General features: G+C 40.9%; 1 long non-coding RNA gene across 1 annotated transcript; it reads right to left on the reverse strand.

The window, feature by feature from the left end:
* Positions 12,383-18,052, reverse strand: LOC110392518. Its single transcript, XR_002434444.1, has 3 exons — positions 17,964-18,052; positions 13,514-13,694; positions 12,383-12,787 (listed from the first exon to the last, which is right to left on the reverse strand). It is a non-coding gene; the product is annotated as an uncharacterized LOC110392518 (long non-coding RNA).

Below are 18,058 nucleotides of genomic sequence, written 5' to 3' on the forward strand. Positions count from 1 at the left end.
CATCCTCACTGTAAAAGACCTTTTCCTTATATCCAACCTAAATCTATCCTCTTTGAGCTTGAATCCATTTCCCCTTGTTCTGTCACCACAGACTGTGCTAAAGAGTCTGTCCCTTCTTTCCTGTAGCTCCCTCTTAGATACTGAAAGGCTGCTATCAGATCACCTTGGAGCCTTCTCTTCTCCAGGCTGAACAGCCCCAGCTCTCTCAGCCTGTCCTCATAGGAGAGGTGATCCATCCCTTGGATTGTTTTTGTGGCCCTTCTCTGGACACACTCCAACAGTTCCATATCTCTCCTGTATTGAGGACTCCACATCTGGACACAGTACTCCAGGTGAGGCCTCACCAGCACAGAGTAGAGGGGTGAGATCACCTCCCTCGCCCTGCTGGCCATGCTTCTTTTGATGCAGCCCAGGATATGGTTGGCTCTTCGGGCTGCAAGGGCACATTGCTGGCTCATGTCCAGCTTCCCATCCACCAGTACCCCCAGGTCTTTTTCAGCAGGCTCAATCCTTTCATCCCACCACTTGGATTGGTAAGGGGGGTTGCTTTGACCCAGGTGCAAGATCTTGCATTTGGATTTTTTGAACCTCATGAGGTTCACCCAGGTCCACTGCTCAAGCCTGTCTAGGTCCCTCTGAATGGCATCCTGTCCCTCTGGTGTGTCGACTGCATCTCACAGCTTGGTGTCATCAGCAAACTTGCTGAGGGTGCACTCAATCCCACTGTCAATGTCATTGATGAAGATATCAAAGAGTATTGGACCCCGCACTGATCCCAGGGGGATACCACTCGTCACTGATCTCCATCCAGACATGGAGCCATTGACCACCACTCTCTGGACTTGATCCACCAGTTCTTTGTCCACTGAACAGTCCACCCATCAAATCCATATCTTTCCAATTTGGAGAGAAGGATGTTGTGGGGTACCATGTCAAAGGCCTTACTGAAGTCAAGATAGATGACATCAGTGGCTCTTCACTTGTCTGTTGATGCAGTGACATCACCATGAAAGGCTACTAGGCTGGTCACAGGGTTTGCCCTTAGTGAAGCCATGCTGGTTCTCCTGTATTACCTCCCTGCCTTTCACGTGCCTTAGCATAACTTTCAAGAGGATCTGCTCCATGTTCCTTCCCGGCACAGGGGTGAGACTGATAGGACAGTAGTTCCCAGGATCATCCTTTTTACCCTTCTTAAAAATGGATGTGGTGTTGCCTTTTTTCCAGTCACCGGGAACTTCACCTGATTGCTACGACTTTTCTCATATTGAGAGTGGCTTGGCGACTACATCAGCCAATTCCCTTTGGACTCTGGGATGCATCTCATCAGGACCCACAGACTTGTGGATGTTGAGGTTCCTCAGGTGGTCACAGACCTGATCCTCGCTTACAGTGGGAGGGACATTGCTTCTCTGATCCCCTCCTACCAAACCAAATGTTTGAGGGCTGTGTGGTGATCAGTTATCAGAGAAGACCAAGGCAAAAAAGTTAAGTACCTCAGCCTTCTCCTTGTCTGTTGTTACCAGCCTGCCTGTGTTACTCACTAGGGAGGGGGGTACACCCTTGTGGACTTTCCTTTTCTGGTTGAGGTACCTGTAGAAGCCTTTCTTGTTCTTCTTGACACCCCTTTCCAAGTTTATTTCAAGCTGGCCTTGGCTTTCCTGACCCCAACCCTATGCAGCCTAACAGCTTCCTTATAGTCTTCCTACAGTACCTGCCTAGGTTTCCACTGCCTGAGTATTTTCTTCTTGCTTTTCAGTTTGGCCAGCAGGTCCTGGTTCAGCCACGCCAGTCTCTTGCTTTCCTTTCCCAAGTTGCAACACCTGCAGATGGAGAGCTCTTGTGGCCTGAAGAAAGCCTCCTTAAAGGTCTGCCAGCTCTGCTCCACACCCTTACCCATGAGGACAGTTTCCCAGGATGTTTTGTTGACAACTCCCTGAAGAGCTGGAAGTTGGCTTTCCCGAAATTTAGCATCCTAATTTTAATCTTTGCCTGTTTCAAATTGCTTCAGAGCATGTACTCCATCATAGCATGATCACTACAGCCCAAGCAGTGTTGTAGGGTTGCTACAAGTAAAAGAGCAACAGGTACCAATTGACACAAAAACGATGCACAGACGGCAGTACTGCACCAACAGGGATTCCTTGCTCCCCATTCGTAAGTTGATTCGTCAACTAGAGAGCCAAGGAGTGATAAGCAAAACTCACTCACCTTTTAACAGCCCCAAATGGCCAGTGTGTAAAGCCAGTGGAGGATGGAGGCTGACGGTAGACTACCGTGGCCTGAATGAAGTCACACCCCCACTGAGTGCTGCTGTGCCGGACATGTTAGAACTCCAGTATGAACTGGAGTCAAAAGCAGCCAAGTGGAATGCCACCACTGACATTGCTAATGCCTTCTTTTCTATTCCTTTGGCCAAGGAATGCAGGCCACAGTTTGCTTTCACCTGGAGGGGCATTCAGTATACCTGGAACCATTTGCCCCAGGGGTAGAAACACAGCCCGACCATTTGCCGTGGGCTGATTCAAACTGCACTGGAACAGGGCGGTGCTTCTGAGCACTTACAATACATTGATGACGTTATTGTGTGGGGCAATACAGCAAAGGAAGTTTTCAAGAAAGGAGAGCGAATAATCCAGATCCTTCTGTGAGTTGGTTTCACTATTGAGCAAAGCAAAATGGAAGGGCCCGCACAGGAAATTCATTTCCGAGGTATAAAGTGGCAAGATGGACGTCGTCACATCCCAATGGATGTGGTCAACAAAATCACTGCCATGTCTCCACCTGCTAATAAGAAAGAGACACAATCTTTTCTGGGCATAGTGGGCTTTTGGAGAATGTGTGTTCCAAACTATAGCCCCACTGTAAGCCGCCTTTATGAGGTGATGCGGAAGAAGAATCATTTTATGTGGAGCCCTGAGCAGCAGCAGGCTTTTGAGCAGATTAAACAGGAGATAGCCCGTGCTGTGGCCCTGGGGCCAGTACAGACGGGACAGGATGTTAAGAACATCCTCTACACTGCTGCTGGAGAGAAAGGTCCCACTTGGAGTTTGTGGTAGAGAGCCTCAGGAGAGACCCGAGGCCGACCCCTGGGATTCTGGAGTCGATCGTATAAGGTGTCCAAAGAGGGCTACACTCCAACTGAGAAGGAGATCTTAGCCGCGTATGAGGGGGTTCGAGCTGCTTCCAAAGTTATCAGAACTGAAACAGAGCTCCTCCTAGCACCTCGACTTCCGGTGCTCAACTGGATGTTTAAGGGAAAGGTTCCCTCCACCCATCATGCTACTGATGCCACTTGGAATAAGTGGGTTGTGCTGATTACACAATGAGCTCAGATGGGGAACCTCAATCGTCCAGGAATCTTAGAGGTGGCCATGGACTGGCCTGAAGGTAAAAAGTTTGGAACATCATCAGCAGAGGAGGTATCATGTGCCAAAGAGGCCTCACCATACAATGAATTACCAGAAAATGAAAAGAAATTTGCCCTGTTCACACATGGATCCTGTCGTATTGTAGGGAAGCATCACAGATGGAAATCTGCTGCGTGGAGCCCTACATGACAAGTTGCAGAGGCCACTGAAAGAAAAGGAGAATCAAGCCAATTTGCAGAGGTAAAGGCTGTCCAGCTGGACTTAGATGTTGCTGAACGGGAGAGGTGGCCAATGCTTAATCTTTGTACTGACTCATGGATGGTGGCAAATGCCTTATGGGGGTGGTTGCAGCAGTGGGAATGAAATATGGCAACGAAGAGGTAAACCTATTTGGGCTGCTGAACTGTGGAAAGACATTGCTGTCCAAATAAAGAATATGGTTGTGAAGTTGCGTCATGTAGATGCTCATGTGCCCAAGAGTCGGGCGACTGAAGAACAACAAAATAACCAACAGGTAGATTGAGCCTCCAAGATCAAGGTGGCTCAAATAGACTTGGACTGGCAACACAAGAATGAGTTATTTCTAGCTCGGTGGGCCCATGAAACCTTGGGCCATCAAGGAAGAGATGCAACATATAAGTGACAAGCAGGCTCCAATCCTGATGTCACCAATCAGTTCATTTGCATTGGTGAGCTACAGGTCCAGTATTGCATCCCCCAGGTGGTGCCATCAATTACTTGACTCAGGAAGTTATCCTCAGTGCATTCCAGGAGCCTCTTGGATTGCTCACAGCTTGCCATGCTACTTTTCCAGCAGATGTCCAGGTGGTTGAAGTCCCCCAGCAGGACGAGTGCTTGTGATCACAATGCCTCCTGTAGCTGGAGGTGGAAGGCCTCATCAACAGGCTACACTTGACTGGGTGGCCTGCAGTAGATTCCAGTCACAAGGCTCCCTTTGCTGCCTTGGTATCTAACTGTCACCCATGGGCTTTTTTGACTTGCTTATGACTATTCTTTAGGGACAACTCTTCACATTCTATTCCTTTCCTGATATAGATAGCAACAGCCCCTCCCCTCCTTCCTCACCTGTCCCTTCTGAATAGCCTGTAGCCATTGATAGCCACACTCCAGTCATGGGAATCATCCCACCAGGTATCAGTGATGGCAAATATATTGTGGTTTTCTGGTATAGTAGCACAGTAGCTTCCATCTCCTCCTGCTTATTTCGCAAGCTGTGTGCACTGGTGTAGAGGCACTTTGACTGAAATTTGAAGGCACTCTTTCTAAGCCAAAGAAAGACATTTATTTTCCTTGTGCTTTAGAGACTCACGGTTATCTTTAGGATGTTAGGATAATTTTGCTTATTGCTTTGATGTCTTTTGCATTTGAAATAATCCTAATATGATCTATATATGATGTAGAATCAATTTTGAGAGATTAAGTAGGATTCAAATGGTGCGTATGTGCTGCATTAATTCTTTATACTGGGTAAATTTAACCACATATCAACTACATTTGTTTGAAAACATCAAGGGACTCAAAAAACAGCCACATAGGGGCAGCACACATTTATACTCAGCTGATGCAAGGCTTGTATGCTTTCCTCGCCAGATCTGTGTTCACTTTAAATAGAAACAAAACAAAACACAAACAACAGCCCTGGACAATTGTCAGGCTAGGCTTTTCCTCTGATAAGCGCAATCTCCCCACCACTTCCTTTCTGAAAATATTGTATAAAAGGTAGGGAAAAAATGCATGTTTACAGGCAACAACTTTTTTTCCCCCTAATTTTATTTAAATTATTAGTATTTTTTTCTAGTCATCTTTTTGAAGAAGGTGTGGTGCTTAATATTGAAGTGTAGTCCTAATATATTACCTCTGTAGCTTTAGATTTTCAGAGATAGTTGGTTGTTAAAAGAACACACAAAATTACTCATCCTCAGTGGCAGAGAAATTGCTGGCTTTTGTTGTTTCTGCACTGAAGGTATCAAACAAAAGCTCTGAAAACTCCTTGAACAAGTAATTTCCCACATAACAGATTTTTTTTGCTAGTGATAAGAAGTAAAGATTAAATGTCAGTTCTGGTGTGAGTCTCCTACAGTGTAAGAGAAACAAAGTCACATTTATGAACATCTTTGCCTTATTTATTTCAGGATAGAAACTTGAAGGTATTTTGGTGAACATCTTGCATATGGATGTACTTTAAATTTACATTTCATTATGTATTTTCTGTTGTTCACATTGTGAGTTCTTTGTCCTACTGCAGTAACTACTGTTTGCAATAGTGTGTGTGCAACTAAGAGATGATTATTTATACAATTAATAATGGTAATTACATGTAATTATGATTCTATTTAAAAACAGCAGCTTATGTACATTTTTGTATGGAAGTAGCAGTAGTCTAACTGCATGGGACTTTATCATAATGTTCAAGCAACCTTATGATACCTGCCTATATATCTTTTCCTGAAACAGACTTTCTTAAAATGGCTTATATGCAGCATTTCATTTTCTTCATGAAATATATCGCTATTATTGTTGTTGTTGCAATTATAGACCTTTAAATAAAGGGATTCTGGATTTTTACACCTTCATTTTCAGCAACTCAGTTTTTCCAGAAAGTGAATATGTCTGCTGAAAATTCTTATGTTTGTTCACTCAGACGTGAACATTTCTCCAAAGTTAAAGGGAAATCAGTTTTGCTCATTTTTAATGATCTGAGTATTGTGAGAATGCTGCGGTTTTCATACTTTCAGAAAATTGCTCAGATGTTGTCTGTTCTTGGATAACTCAGAAATTGATTGATTGTAAAGCTTCATATGTGGCATGAACAAAATTACTAAGGTGAAATATGAGTTTTAATAAAGTTAAATTGTAATGGTAGAAAACCTCAAGCTCTGCATAAACAGGCTCTGCATATAGCACACTCCACATACTCAGTATGTAGTTTTCTGTCATATCTTCAAGTTTTGATTTTGCAGGCACTGGTGCCAGCATAACAAGCAATAAGCTTATTACTGTACCCAACCAGCTAGGCTAACAAAGTTCATTAAGGAGGTATCACTCTTCTCTTAGACACATTACAACAATAAAATTATGTTACAGGTATTTCCCTAGTCCAATGGCTTGAACTATCTTCCTATGTGCTACCCATGTGGACTGTTCAAGCTGGAAGAGAAATGTGGTGTTATTCCCTGTTAAGAAGGACTTTCACCCTGTTTAAACCCTGAGGGTGCTGGCAAATACACTGCTAATATAAAATCCACTGCGCCCTTTGTTGGCAGCCCTGAAGGTGAAAATTATCTCTCTCACTTCTCCCTCTGGTTTTTATGATTTGCAAAAGATCATATTATACTCAAAATCTGATATTATACCACAAATGAAAAGAACTGAAAAATCAGGTGATGCATTTCCTATGACCTACTTCAGAAGATTTGTTTTAAGATTAATCTTTACTGAAACCATCACTTGGGGTACTTTGAGTTAATTTTTTTTTCTGGCCGCTTACTCTGACTAAAGAGCAAAAAGCATTGACCTGCAGTAGCCTTGCTAAAGTAAGAGTGACCACACTGTGATGATACAGCTCCAAAGAGTGATTTGATTAGCAGCTCAAACATTAGCAATTCAATTAAGTTAGTCCCTGCTGGTATGAACTCAGTACCTGTATCTGCACATACTTACTATTCACCTATTCCTCTATAGTATAGCCATGTAATGACATTCCATCCTCTGTTGCTCCTTCATTCATGCTGTGACACTTGCTTGTGGATTCATACAGTAAACCAGATTAGAGAACTGAATAGCTGTTCTTGCCAAATTATATTTCAGTTGCATCAGTGAGCTGATCCAGTTTTCCATGCAGCCTTGCAAACCTTTGGCCAACCAAAGCTACACCGAATAAATGCTTACTGCTAGTGAAGATGACTTCCTAAAGCCTCATTGCTGTTGAGAAAATGGTGCATAAATGAGCATTAGGAAGAGGTTCATCCAAAGCCCATCGTGGATATGGCACTAGCAGACACATGAACAATGGCCCGATACATAGAACTAGAGCACATCACACTTGTGACTGCTGCTTACAAAAAGTGAGCTGTGCCTCTGAAAGCACGAGAAATGAATAAGCTACAAATTAAAAGGCATACAGTTAAAATGTGACAAAATTGCCTCTGATTCTTCCAAGGGTGAATTTGTCATTGCTAGAGAAGGGACATATTGTTTCTAGGGGTTGAACCGTATGGATTTAAAAAACTTGTACAACTTAATACTTGAATCATAGAATCGTTTGAGTTGAAAGGAACCTTTAAAGGTCATCTAGTATGACTCCCCCACAATGAGCGGGGGCATCCACAGCTAGATCAGGGTGCTCAAAGCCCCATCCAGTCTCTCTTAGATCTGTGGATACAGCATTCTCTGTAGAAATGCTAAGCTGTTGTGAAGGTAGCTAGCCCAGGTGCTTGCACTGATCTGGGTAATCAGCCACTCGAACACCTACCTACTTTTAGCTACTGTTGTTAATATTTGTAGTAGCAGTACATGAAGGGAAAAAGTAAATTACAGATATTTACTGAAAGTAAAGAGGTAAGAAGAAGCCGTCCGAAATAAAAAGAAGTGTTATTGAAGCTACGCAGAAAATACATGCAGCATACAGTATGACTTTTTGTAGAGCAATAGTTCTCACATGAAAGACTTTCACCAAAGAAATTCAGCCCAAAGTACTCTGGATGTTTTTTATTTACTAAAATAGCATCAGAATGACCAGAACCAGAAATGAGATCTGCAGTGATAGAAAAAAAAGTAACAGAGTGTTCTCACAGGCTTATGAAGTTTTTTCTTTGTAAGAACAAGAGCATCTTGTCCACACCTGTGTTGGTCAAGAGTGGGGCATGAAAGTGTCTTCATGTTTGAAGATCTCTGCTGAATTACCAGTGCTAACAGCTGTGCTATTGTAGATGATGTGTATTTGTCCCTGAATGTCTTACAGTATCATTTTAATTAAGATATAGATGTTATTTACCAAATGGCTCGAATGAACAGATTTTATCCTAGATTGCTAATAACTTGCTCAAACATTTGCTGCTAATTGTTTTGCAGTTGTGAAGTACAAGTTTGTTACTGTACCATTGCCACAAGATGAAGGTAGCTGTCTGTACTTTCATACTAGTCTATCAGTTGCTGAGCAAACTTGTTTGCATGTGACAGTATCTTAGGAAGAACAGCAATTTCTCTAAGGCTGCAATGAGCAAACCTTATTTTCCATAAATGCCAAGAAACAGTTAATAATCAGGGCTAGTAAAAGGATCGGAAAAAAACAAATGTTTGGAATTCAAATGAAGGCTCATGAATACTGCCTCGCTAAATGCCATGCCACATTTATGACTTCAGGGCAAAATATATGAACACCAGACAATGTGAACATATTAATTAATGCTAATTACATCTCTGCAGTACAGATGGGGTCTATTCTCTTGACATGAGTATGTAATATATTTGGCATAAATGTGATTTACTATATTTATGCAGACAGAATATTCTGCAGTTTGCAAATACACAATCAGCTGTCTTTTACTGGTGACCATATTATGTGCTATAGCCCACGCACACTGACCTGCAGTGTGAATGGTCATCACCGCATTTATCACATATTTACTGTGTTACAATGACTCTTGGGGATTCTTAAGCTTTCTGCTGTTCCTGCTATGTGACTTTTAGCACAGCACTGATGCAGATGGAATATGGGTAGATGTTGCATAGTCTCAACCATATCACATAACTGGGGATGGAGAGGAGGAAAGATTTTCTTCTTTAAAATCCACTTTCTGAAATCCACCCCTAGTACAGGCACCGTCTAAATCACAGAATCATAGAATCATAGAATGGTTTGGGTTGGAAGGGACCTTTAAGATCATCTGGTTCCAACCCCTCTGCTATAGGCAGGGACACTCCCTCTAGACCAGGTTGCTCAAAGCCCCATCCAGCCTGGCCTTGAATGCTTCCAGGGAGGGAGAATCCACAACCTCACTGGGCAACCTGTTCCAGTGTCTAACCACCCTCACAGTAAAGAATTTCTTCCTAATATCTAGTCGAAATCTACCCTCTTCCAGTTTAAAGCCATTTCCCCTCGTTCTATCACTATCTGCCCTTACAAAAAGTCCCTCCCCAGCTTTTCTGTGGGACCCTTCAGATACCAGATGGCCACTGTAAGGTCGCCCCAGAGCCTTCTTTTCTCCAGGATGAACAGCCCCAACTCTCTCAGCCTGTCCTCGTAGGGGAGGTGCTCCAGGCCCCCCCTGAGATACATCCGCACTGCTGTTACCAGTGGATGTTCCTATTCTAGGTCACTTACATACTAGCTGGTGATACTCCCTGGTACAGATAGGAGGCAGGATTTCTGTCTTGCTGCAACTCCATCCCTTGGGAGTTCTGTGCATCGCCATGACTGACCTCAAGGAAGAGGTTTGCTCAGTGGCCCGGGGAAGCTTAAGGTCCACAGCTGTGTCCAGCCTTTGCATGCAGATATGGAATAGAAAAAACCAGCCAACAGTGAACTTAAATAAAGATAGGCTATTTTTTTTACAGTTTACTGTAATATCTTCCAAGGTTTGGGATGAAGTGGCTATTTGTCCTTGTTTTGTGATGTGCTTGTAAATTCTCTCCAGAGAATTTCAGCAGTGCTGTGAATGAGATTTGCCTCTTGGATAAATATATATATTTTTTTATTTTTCACCATAGCTACTGCCTTTGTTTATGCATGGAAGCAACAAACTTTGTGTGCTTGTTTTTGCCCCAGAATGTTATTACAGTATCCCTATACATGCCGTGGTGCAGAATTCCATATAAGAAAACACAATTACCTGTAGCCTAGATTCTGTCCTTTCACTCCCGTGTAATTTGTTTTCCTTTTTTTTTTTTCCTATTTTTTTTTCCTTTGTTTGGCCTAAATTACCTTTCCCTTTGGAGGGAACATAGATGGCAAACATTAGATTTCAGATGTTCTAGAAATAGTATACATTAATTGGGAAACTGACATTTACTAATTGTCTGGCAAATTGTTGCTATGTAATTCTAAAAACATTTCCAACAATTCAGTAATGAGCACTTTCCATGTAATGCATTCCAGTTCCGTTCCAGTACAGGTCTGAATTACAGCGCTGAGACTGAATACGTACACAGAATTCCTCTTCCAAAGCAACCATTACTAAAGGACGCTGATTAATTTAGCCTAATATAATGTTATGTAACACAAAAATTTCAATTAAAACATCTTATTAAAAGATTATTAAAAGAGATGATTAAAAATACACATTTTGGCTTTTTATAACAAGAGCTATTATACTAAAATGTTATTGGGCATTTTTCCACTGACTTATCAACCTGATGTCTGTGAGAATTTTGCCTTGAAACAGGCATGTAAAATTAGCCCCTCATCATTTGTTTGATGACTAGCAATTATTTTTAATACTTTCAGAGCTCTTAGGAGATGACAGTTTGACAGTAATAGTTCTTAGTATCTTAGGTTTGGGAAATGCCTCTCTTTAACTGGCTTTAAATAATTATTTGCAACATGAGAAGCTTCAGTACAGAGATCATTCATCATTATTTCAGTGTGCTACAGTTTAAGGCATACTGGATATTGTCTCCAGTATTTTCTGGGCTGTTGACGTTGGACAAAATTCTTTGTCTTTCCCTCTAACTCTTTCTCTTCTATCATTTGTGCTGTTGTAATTGCCAATACTTTATCTCACCTGTTATCAGGCTTCTTCATTCCCTATACACAACTATTATGTATGAGTTGCAGTTTTTTTTCTTTAACACTCTCTTTGATGTGTATTGTTTTCTAGTGAGCATCACAGCTAAACCTACGGTGTAAGGTAACAGCATACATTTTCCTGCTACTCAGTTTTTTTTTCTTAACCTTGAGCACTTATGCCTTTTCTTGATCACAATCCTCCAAAAGATCATTTTTTGTGACATTATCTATGTGACCATTCTCTATGGGTTTCTTCTCCATTAGAACCTATTTATTGTTGTTACTATTTTTTTTTTCAAGCAGCTTTCTCTTTTCCTCTATGAAAATGCAGATATCTACATCTGCTTGTGAATGACAGCAAATTTCACCACTCACTTGCTGAGATTTCAAAGAACCTTACTTGTTACACTCCATCTGCCTTGTATGATGGGAAAGAAGTCTTTGTGCATACCTGGAACCACTTCAATACCTATGGTCCTTGTTATTTGTTTTTATTGTTTATCTTTTTAACAACGAGCTACTTGCTAAAGGACTGGGCATTGCAGGGTTAGTGTGCTGTTATCACTGCCTGTCACATTGTCTCCTGTTCCCACCTCTCTGTCATTAGCCACCACTTTTGTGGTTCTTTTGTCTTATATCTCTTTTTTTGTGGAAGGACCGATTTTTGTTACAGTGCTACAAGCCAAAGTCTACAGCTATCGAAATCTGAATAAAAAATAATAATGCCTAATTATATGAAATATTAAAATGATTTTACCTGTCTTGAAATCATGTGGCTAAAACTACTGGTGCTGCTTTTCTACTCACAAGAGTTATCCTGACAGTACAGTGAAGGTCAGAGAACTAGACTGTGAACAGTGCAGCAAAGAAATAGGAAGTATTCACCATCTGTCCTTTGAAATAATTTCCAGACTTATAGCAACAAAATTTGGAAAAGTCAATCAAATAGTAAAACCCATAAGTAATGATTGCCTCTTGATTCACTTGCAAAATAAAATGCAAATTGAAAGATTTGATACATAGTCATGCTACTAAAATGAGGTACTATAGCACTTACATATTTTACCACCTGTTATGATAACTGTGACATGACAGTCACAGAGATACCAGCTACTGATTTCACGTGTGCTACTGCAGTAGAATTCTGTTATCCCTATCCATTCATTAATTATAATTATCTTTGTAATATTAACAAGGAAATTCTCTTTGTCTAGAGTTCAAAGCATTTTACAAACGTTAACAGAGAAAGCACACGAGTGTTTTCTTGTTTCTGATCAATGTATTTCAGCCAATAGGCGACGAACTGAATCTGTCACCCAATACATTTCCATCTGTTTGCTTTCCCAGAGAGGATGGCAAAAGCTGTTTAGCAAACAACTTCCAAATACTTAAATATTCCTTCCTGCATTTGCAGTCCAAAGCAGACCTAACATCACTTATCTTGGTGGCAGAAGCAACTTTCCTGATGTTTTTCTCCCCACTCCACTGCAGCATTTCTTCTGTGAAGGCAGTGGAGATTGTGTTCAGTCACCTTTTGCTGCTTCATGTATGGGATGGAGACAGATTTTGGATATTTGACAGGCTGCAGCTTCTTGAAGAATGAAGGCTGAGTGTACTGACTTGCTTGCAAGACTGCCAACGAGTCCTCATCAGAGCTAGCACTAGAACTTAGCTGCAGAAAAGAAATTGCTTTTGAGAAGGAGAATTTCTTTCCAAAGGATTAAAAAAACCCAACAAATAGCAAGAGCAGAGAAGGAAAACATCCTCTTTATGATGGAACATATGTGATGTGTGGAAATCTGTTTGAAAAATGGAAGTTCTTAAATTCAATTATGAATTCATAGAGATTTCTAGGAATTTATGAAATCAAAATGGAGGTCAGAACAAGATCATAGGAATCAACACTACAGCCTGGTACATAACATCTTTTTCAAAAGTTCTGGAAACAAAATTACATGTATTCATCTATTATAATGCTTGGGACTTGCTAGAACTTCTGCAGTTTTGAAAATTCAATTAGATTTTCAGGAATACTTACATAAGAGATACATGTAAGTTAAACTGTGAGCAGTTTGTGCTTCTGTGTAATTTTGTGGAAAACAAGCCTCAGCATGGCTAATTTTTACGCACTTTCCTTTCCTTCAAAATATGCATTGTCAGACAACAAGATCCATGAGCTCAGTTGTTCTATGGTTCTGAGCATAGTTTGAAAGAGCTCATCCTTTCTCTTAGATATCCTCTTCTTTGTTTCTGTCTCCAGTCAGGGAGCTGGGACTCATGTAAAACAATTTCAGTCCAAGGTCTCTGACTGGAGACAGAAATTATTATGAGGAAAGTATTACAATATGGATATCATTTGGGACAGTTTCCATATGGCTGGGGGAACTGGACTTCATACTTTTTCCAGGTCCTGTCATAACAATGTAGTCTGCTTGTCCGTGTGAGTTCATACTGCAGGGAAGCCCCTTCACTGTGAGAGAAGGGCAACCAGTTCTCTCCTCTTGCACACTCCCTTCCTCCTCTGCTCACTATCAGGTCACGTTGTACTTTTTGCGTGGTACTGGAGCTTGTCTAATGCACTGCAATAAGAAAACACAGGTTTCCAGCTCAGTGGAAACAGAGAAGGAGACAGAGGCTAACGGGATTAGGAAAGCTGCTGGCTCTATAATTATATTGTACAGGCACTTCCCACTGCGACAGTATTATTAATTTGGACATCTCCGCATTTGTAACAGCAAGTTTTTATTTCTCTATATCACATAGCAAATATTAACTGCTTGAGCTCATATTTGCTGCCTAAGACTGTCTAGGAAAAACCTCCTTTCCAGTAACAAGGCAAAGGAAAATTGTATTTTTTCCTTTTCTAAAAAGCCTAGCAATGGTTTGAAAAGTTCTACTATGTTAATACTTTGGTGCAGAGTTCTTGAAATTTAGTATGCAGCTGATGTTTATATCTGCTGACAGCTGGTCTTACAGCCTTTAGGAAAACTGCCAGTCCACCTATATGACCAGAAATGTAAATAGGACTCTTAGCCAAAGTTCCCAAAGATGCTGCATGGGCACCTCAGGCCCAAACTGAGAAGGGCTTTTCTGAAGAGGTAGTTCGTATCTAATACGTAAACTGATTCTGAGCAAGGTTTTCTCTTGTCAGGTATCATCTTTATACTTCCAATATTAATGCTTGGCCCACATGAAGGAGGACATCTACTAAATTAATTGTCAATAGATAGAGGGTAGAAATCTGAAAGGGATGTGGGAAGACAAAAGATTGAAACAAGGGTTGTGCAAGGGAGCAACCAAGCCAGCTGAGCTTGTGAGGTGAAAGAAAGGTAGAAACAGACTGTTGAGTGATGGAGTGACACGGAATCACAGAACTGCAGGGATTGGAAGGGACATTTGGAGATCACCTAGTCCACTCCCCCTGCTAAAACAGTTTCCCTAGAGTAGGTTACACAGGAAAGTGTCCAAGTGGGTTTTTAATAGCTCTGGGAGAGAATCCACAACTTGTTCGTGTGCTCTGTCACCCTCAGAGTAAATAAGTTCTTCCTCACATTCGTATGGAACTACTTGTGTTCTTGCTTGTGCCCATTGCCCCTTGTTCCGTCACTGAGAAGAGCCTGGCCCCACCCACTTGATACCCCTCCTTTAGATATCTGTAAGCATTATTAAGATCCACTCTCAGTCCTCTTTTCTCCAGGCTGAACAGTCCCAGGTGTATCAGTATTTCCTCGTATCGGTGATGCTCCAGCCCCTTCATCATCTTTGCGGCCCTCCCCTGGACTCTCTCTATAAGTTCTTGTCTTTCTTGAACTGAAGAGCCCAGAACTGGACACAATACTCTAGATGGGGCCTCACAAGAGCCGAGTAGAGAGGGACAATCACCTCCCTCTACCTACTGGCCATGTTCTTTTCAATGCACCCCAGGATACCATCAGCCTTCTTGGCCACAAGGGCACACTGCTGCCCCATGGCCAACCTGCTGTCCACCAGCAGTGCCTGGGAAGGCTGGACAGATTCTCTAGGCAGACTGGAAGTAGGTGGTGAAAACTGAAGAGGATAGCCTACTGCCAAGGGAAAAACAGTTGGACCAACAGTTCGTAAGGGATATACAGATTTTCAAACCTTCAGTGGTATCTTGTATGTTATGGGCTGCATAGATCTTACTTTAACAGGGATATGAATGTTTTGTTACTGGAGATGTTACTCAAGATTGTCCTTCCGCAAGGACTGACTGGATCCTTGGGAAGCCATTATCATATCCTAGAGCTCTCCACATGTTGTTACTCATTCTTTTGGCATACATTTTATAGGATCCCCAAAGGGTGGCTATTATTGCAGTAAATGGTAGAAAATAAGCTATCCAGTGAAGGAGACAGAGCTGTAAAGGAATGAGACGGAGAGAAACTGGGCTGGTCTGATGAAGCAACATTAGAGAACTTGAGACATTCACTTTCTGTCTCTTGTTACACAGCTAGACACTATGCAAGTATCTTTAACTAGGCTTCTCTTATCTTGGCTGGTCATCTATTTTGTAATTGTTTTATGGATATTGGACTTGAAGCATTGCAGTTTCATTTGAAAGAGTGCTCATAGCAACCTCTGAATTTAACAGAGGCACTTTGAACCTGATGAAGCCTGTATTATGCTGCATACACTGAAAAATCATATTGTGTCTCAAACTGAGCACTCAAAATTAGGAAGTACTTTTGACCTTAGTGTCTTTGTGTGTTTCATAGTCAGCAACAGAGAGAGAAAAATATCTCTAATCTCATGGAGATTTTGTAAAAATAAATGTTTTGAAAGTATTCAGTTCCTATACAGATGTGTTTTGTGGAAGAACCTCTAAGTAAATAATTCAGTGCAGGAGGTGCATTGTGTACAGTAAAAAGGGCATAGACTACACTGCACAATTAGGAGAAAACAGTGTATTGGAAAATCAGTCATTAAAGGAGTTCAGTGCATTATGAGTGCTGGGTGAATACATGCTTCCCAATCTCAATGCTCTTTTAATATAATTGTTATGTTTAATATCTGCAGCAGTAGTATGAAATACTTCTAGCAGGATTAAGCTTAAAGCTCTAGAAGGTGGTGTTTAAAATCTAATTTTTAAACTGTAGAATCATTTTAGTTAATAGATGTTATAGGAGATAATTTCATGACCTGTTTTACTGCGTACACAATTCTACTGCAAAATGAGTTTCTGAAATTCCTCTCATCTCTCTATATACTTTACCATTTTGTGATCTATGCATAAAACTAAAGGTATTTCTCTCTTAAAAATAAGTCAGATCATTTTTTTAGTTTTAATTACAGAGATCTCAGAATAGGTGGAATTACAATATAACTGTAGGTATGAAAAAGTTAAGGAACCATAGCAAAGACACATTTTTAGTTCTTCTCTGCTGCTCCTTTATTCTTGCCACTGATCCGTATTTACATGGTTTCTGTAGTAAACAGACACTTCAGGGAAAGGTTTGGTGCCATTTTACATATGTTGTTGTAATTATTCTTCATCAGAATCAGGCAACACTGGGACTGACATTTATGTAACTGTCTGTTAAAATCATGCAAAACTAAGCAATAACTAATGAAGTTAAAGAATGTTCAGGACTAAAGGAAACAAACAGAAATATTTCTCATCTATGAGAGTTAACATGAATGGTTGGTTTGAGGTAGATATATACACTTCTGCTTTCCCTGAGCACATATATGAATGAGCTTTTTCAGGTGGTTCTTTAAGAACACTGTGTTTCACTGACTGCAGAGTTGATTAATGCAGCCGTACAGGAAGGGGTGCCATAAAACCATAGGAGACATTGACAGGAAATCTAAGTGAAAACCGTTTTTTTTTTTTTTTTTTTTTTTTTTTAATGGATGAGTTAAATAAACCAAGCTTCCGAGAATCAAAGGGAAGGCAGTCAAAGAACTTGATCTTAGTGGGCTGCAGCAAGGGAGTGAATTGTAAAAAATAAACCTCTTCTGGCACAACAATATCACTGCCAATCAACAAAAAGGGAGAAACAGCACACGTAATCAAGGAACATTAAGCATGTCAGGGGATTATGTACAACGACAGGAGGACAACGATAAAAAGAAGTCCTCTGATTCTCTAGTAGATTTTCAGGTGGAATGATAAAAGTTTCAAACTTTGATGGCTCATTTATGACACTGATGAAGTTTGCCCAAATTTCTTCCAGTCTATTCCATCAGGCATGATTTTGTCTCCTTCACAGTTTTTATGCCATCACTTGCTGCATCGTGGCTTGTTGTAAAGTGAAGGATTGAGCAACACATTTCTCTGCCCGGTTCTGTTTTAATTTACTGGTCTTGGAAACTATTTCTCTCTCTGCCTTTGCTTCTTATAAATGAGTTTGTTGAAGACAAAGACATTTGAAGATTTTTGTACTTCTAAGAAACAAAAAAAACATTTGTGTCTTTTGAAGTAATCAGTTTGGAATAGAACAGCTACAGAACTGTTATTTTCCATGTAGCTCTACATAAAAACATAACTTTGGTTGTTTAAGTTGCTGTTTATGAAAATGACATTGTGCTCTCAGATCATGGTTCTGCAGGTAGCTCTGAGTGAATAGATACCTGCTTCTTTGAATAATAATCAAGATTGTCGTAATACGGGCTAGATTATCAGGGAAGCAGGGATAAACATCCTTGAAAAACTAATTACTTCTATGGAGTCTGCTCACAAAGTACCTGATAGTGAAGATTTTGAAAAAATTATCTTGGTTTTCTTCTGTTAAAGAACATAGGAGATCCATTTCCTCCTCAAAAGCATGATACAGCTCTCCTCTACAACTGCTTCTGTCACTGCGAGTAGTAGGAATTACACTCACCTAGAGCACGTTGATCTGTGTGCTCTGCTCTAAAGTACCAGAGTCATGCCCAGACTCTGCCTATGTGGACTGAGGGAGTCCACCTTATGCAGAGA

Source organism: Numida meleagris, chromosome 1, assembly GCF_002078875.1.
Source record: "Numida meleagris isolate 19003 breed g44 Domestic line chromosome 1, NumMel1.0, whole genome shotgun sequence".
NCBI lineage: Eukaryota > Metazoa > Chordata > Aves > Galliformes > Numididae > Numida > Numida meleagris.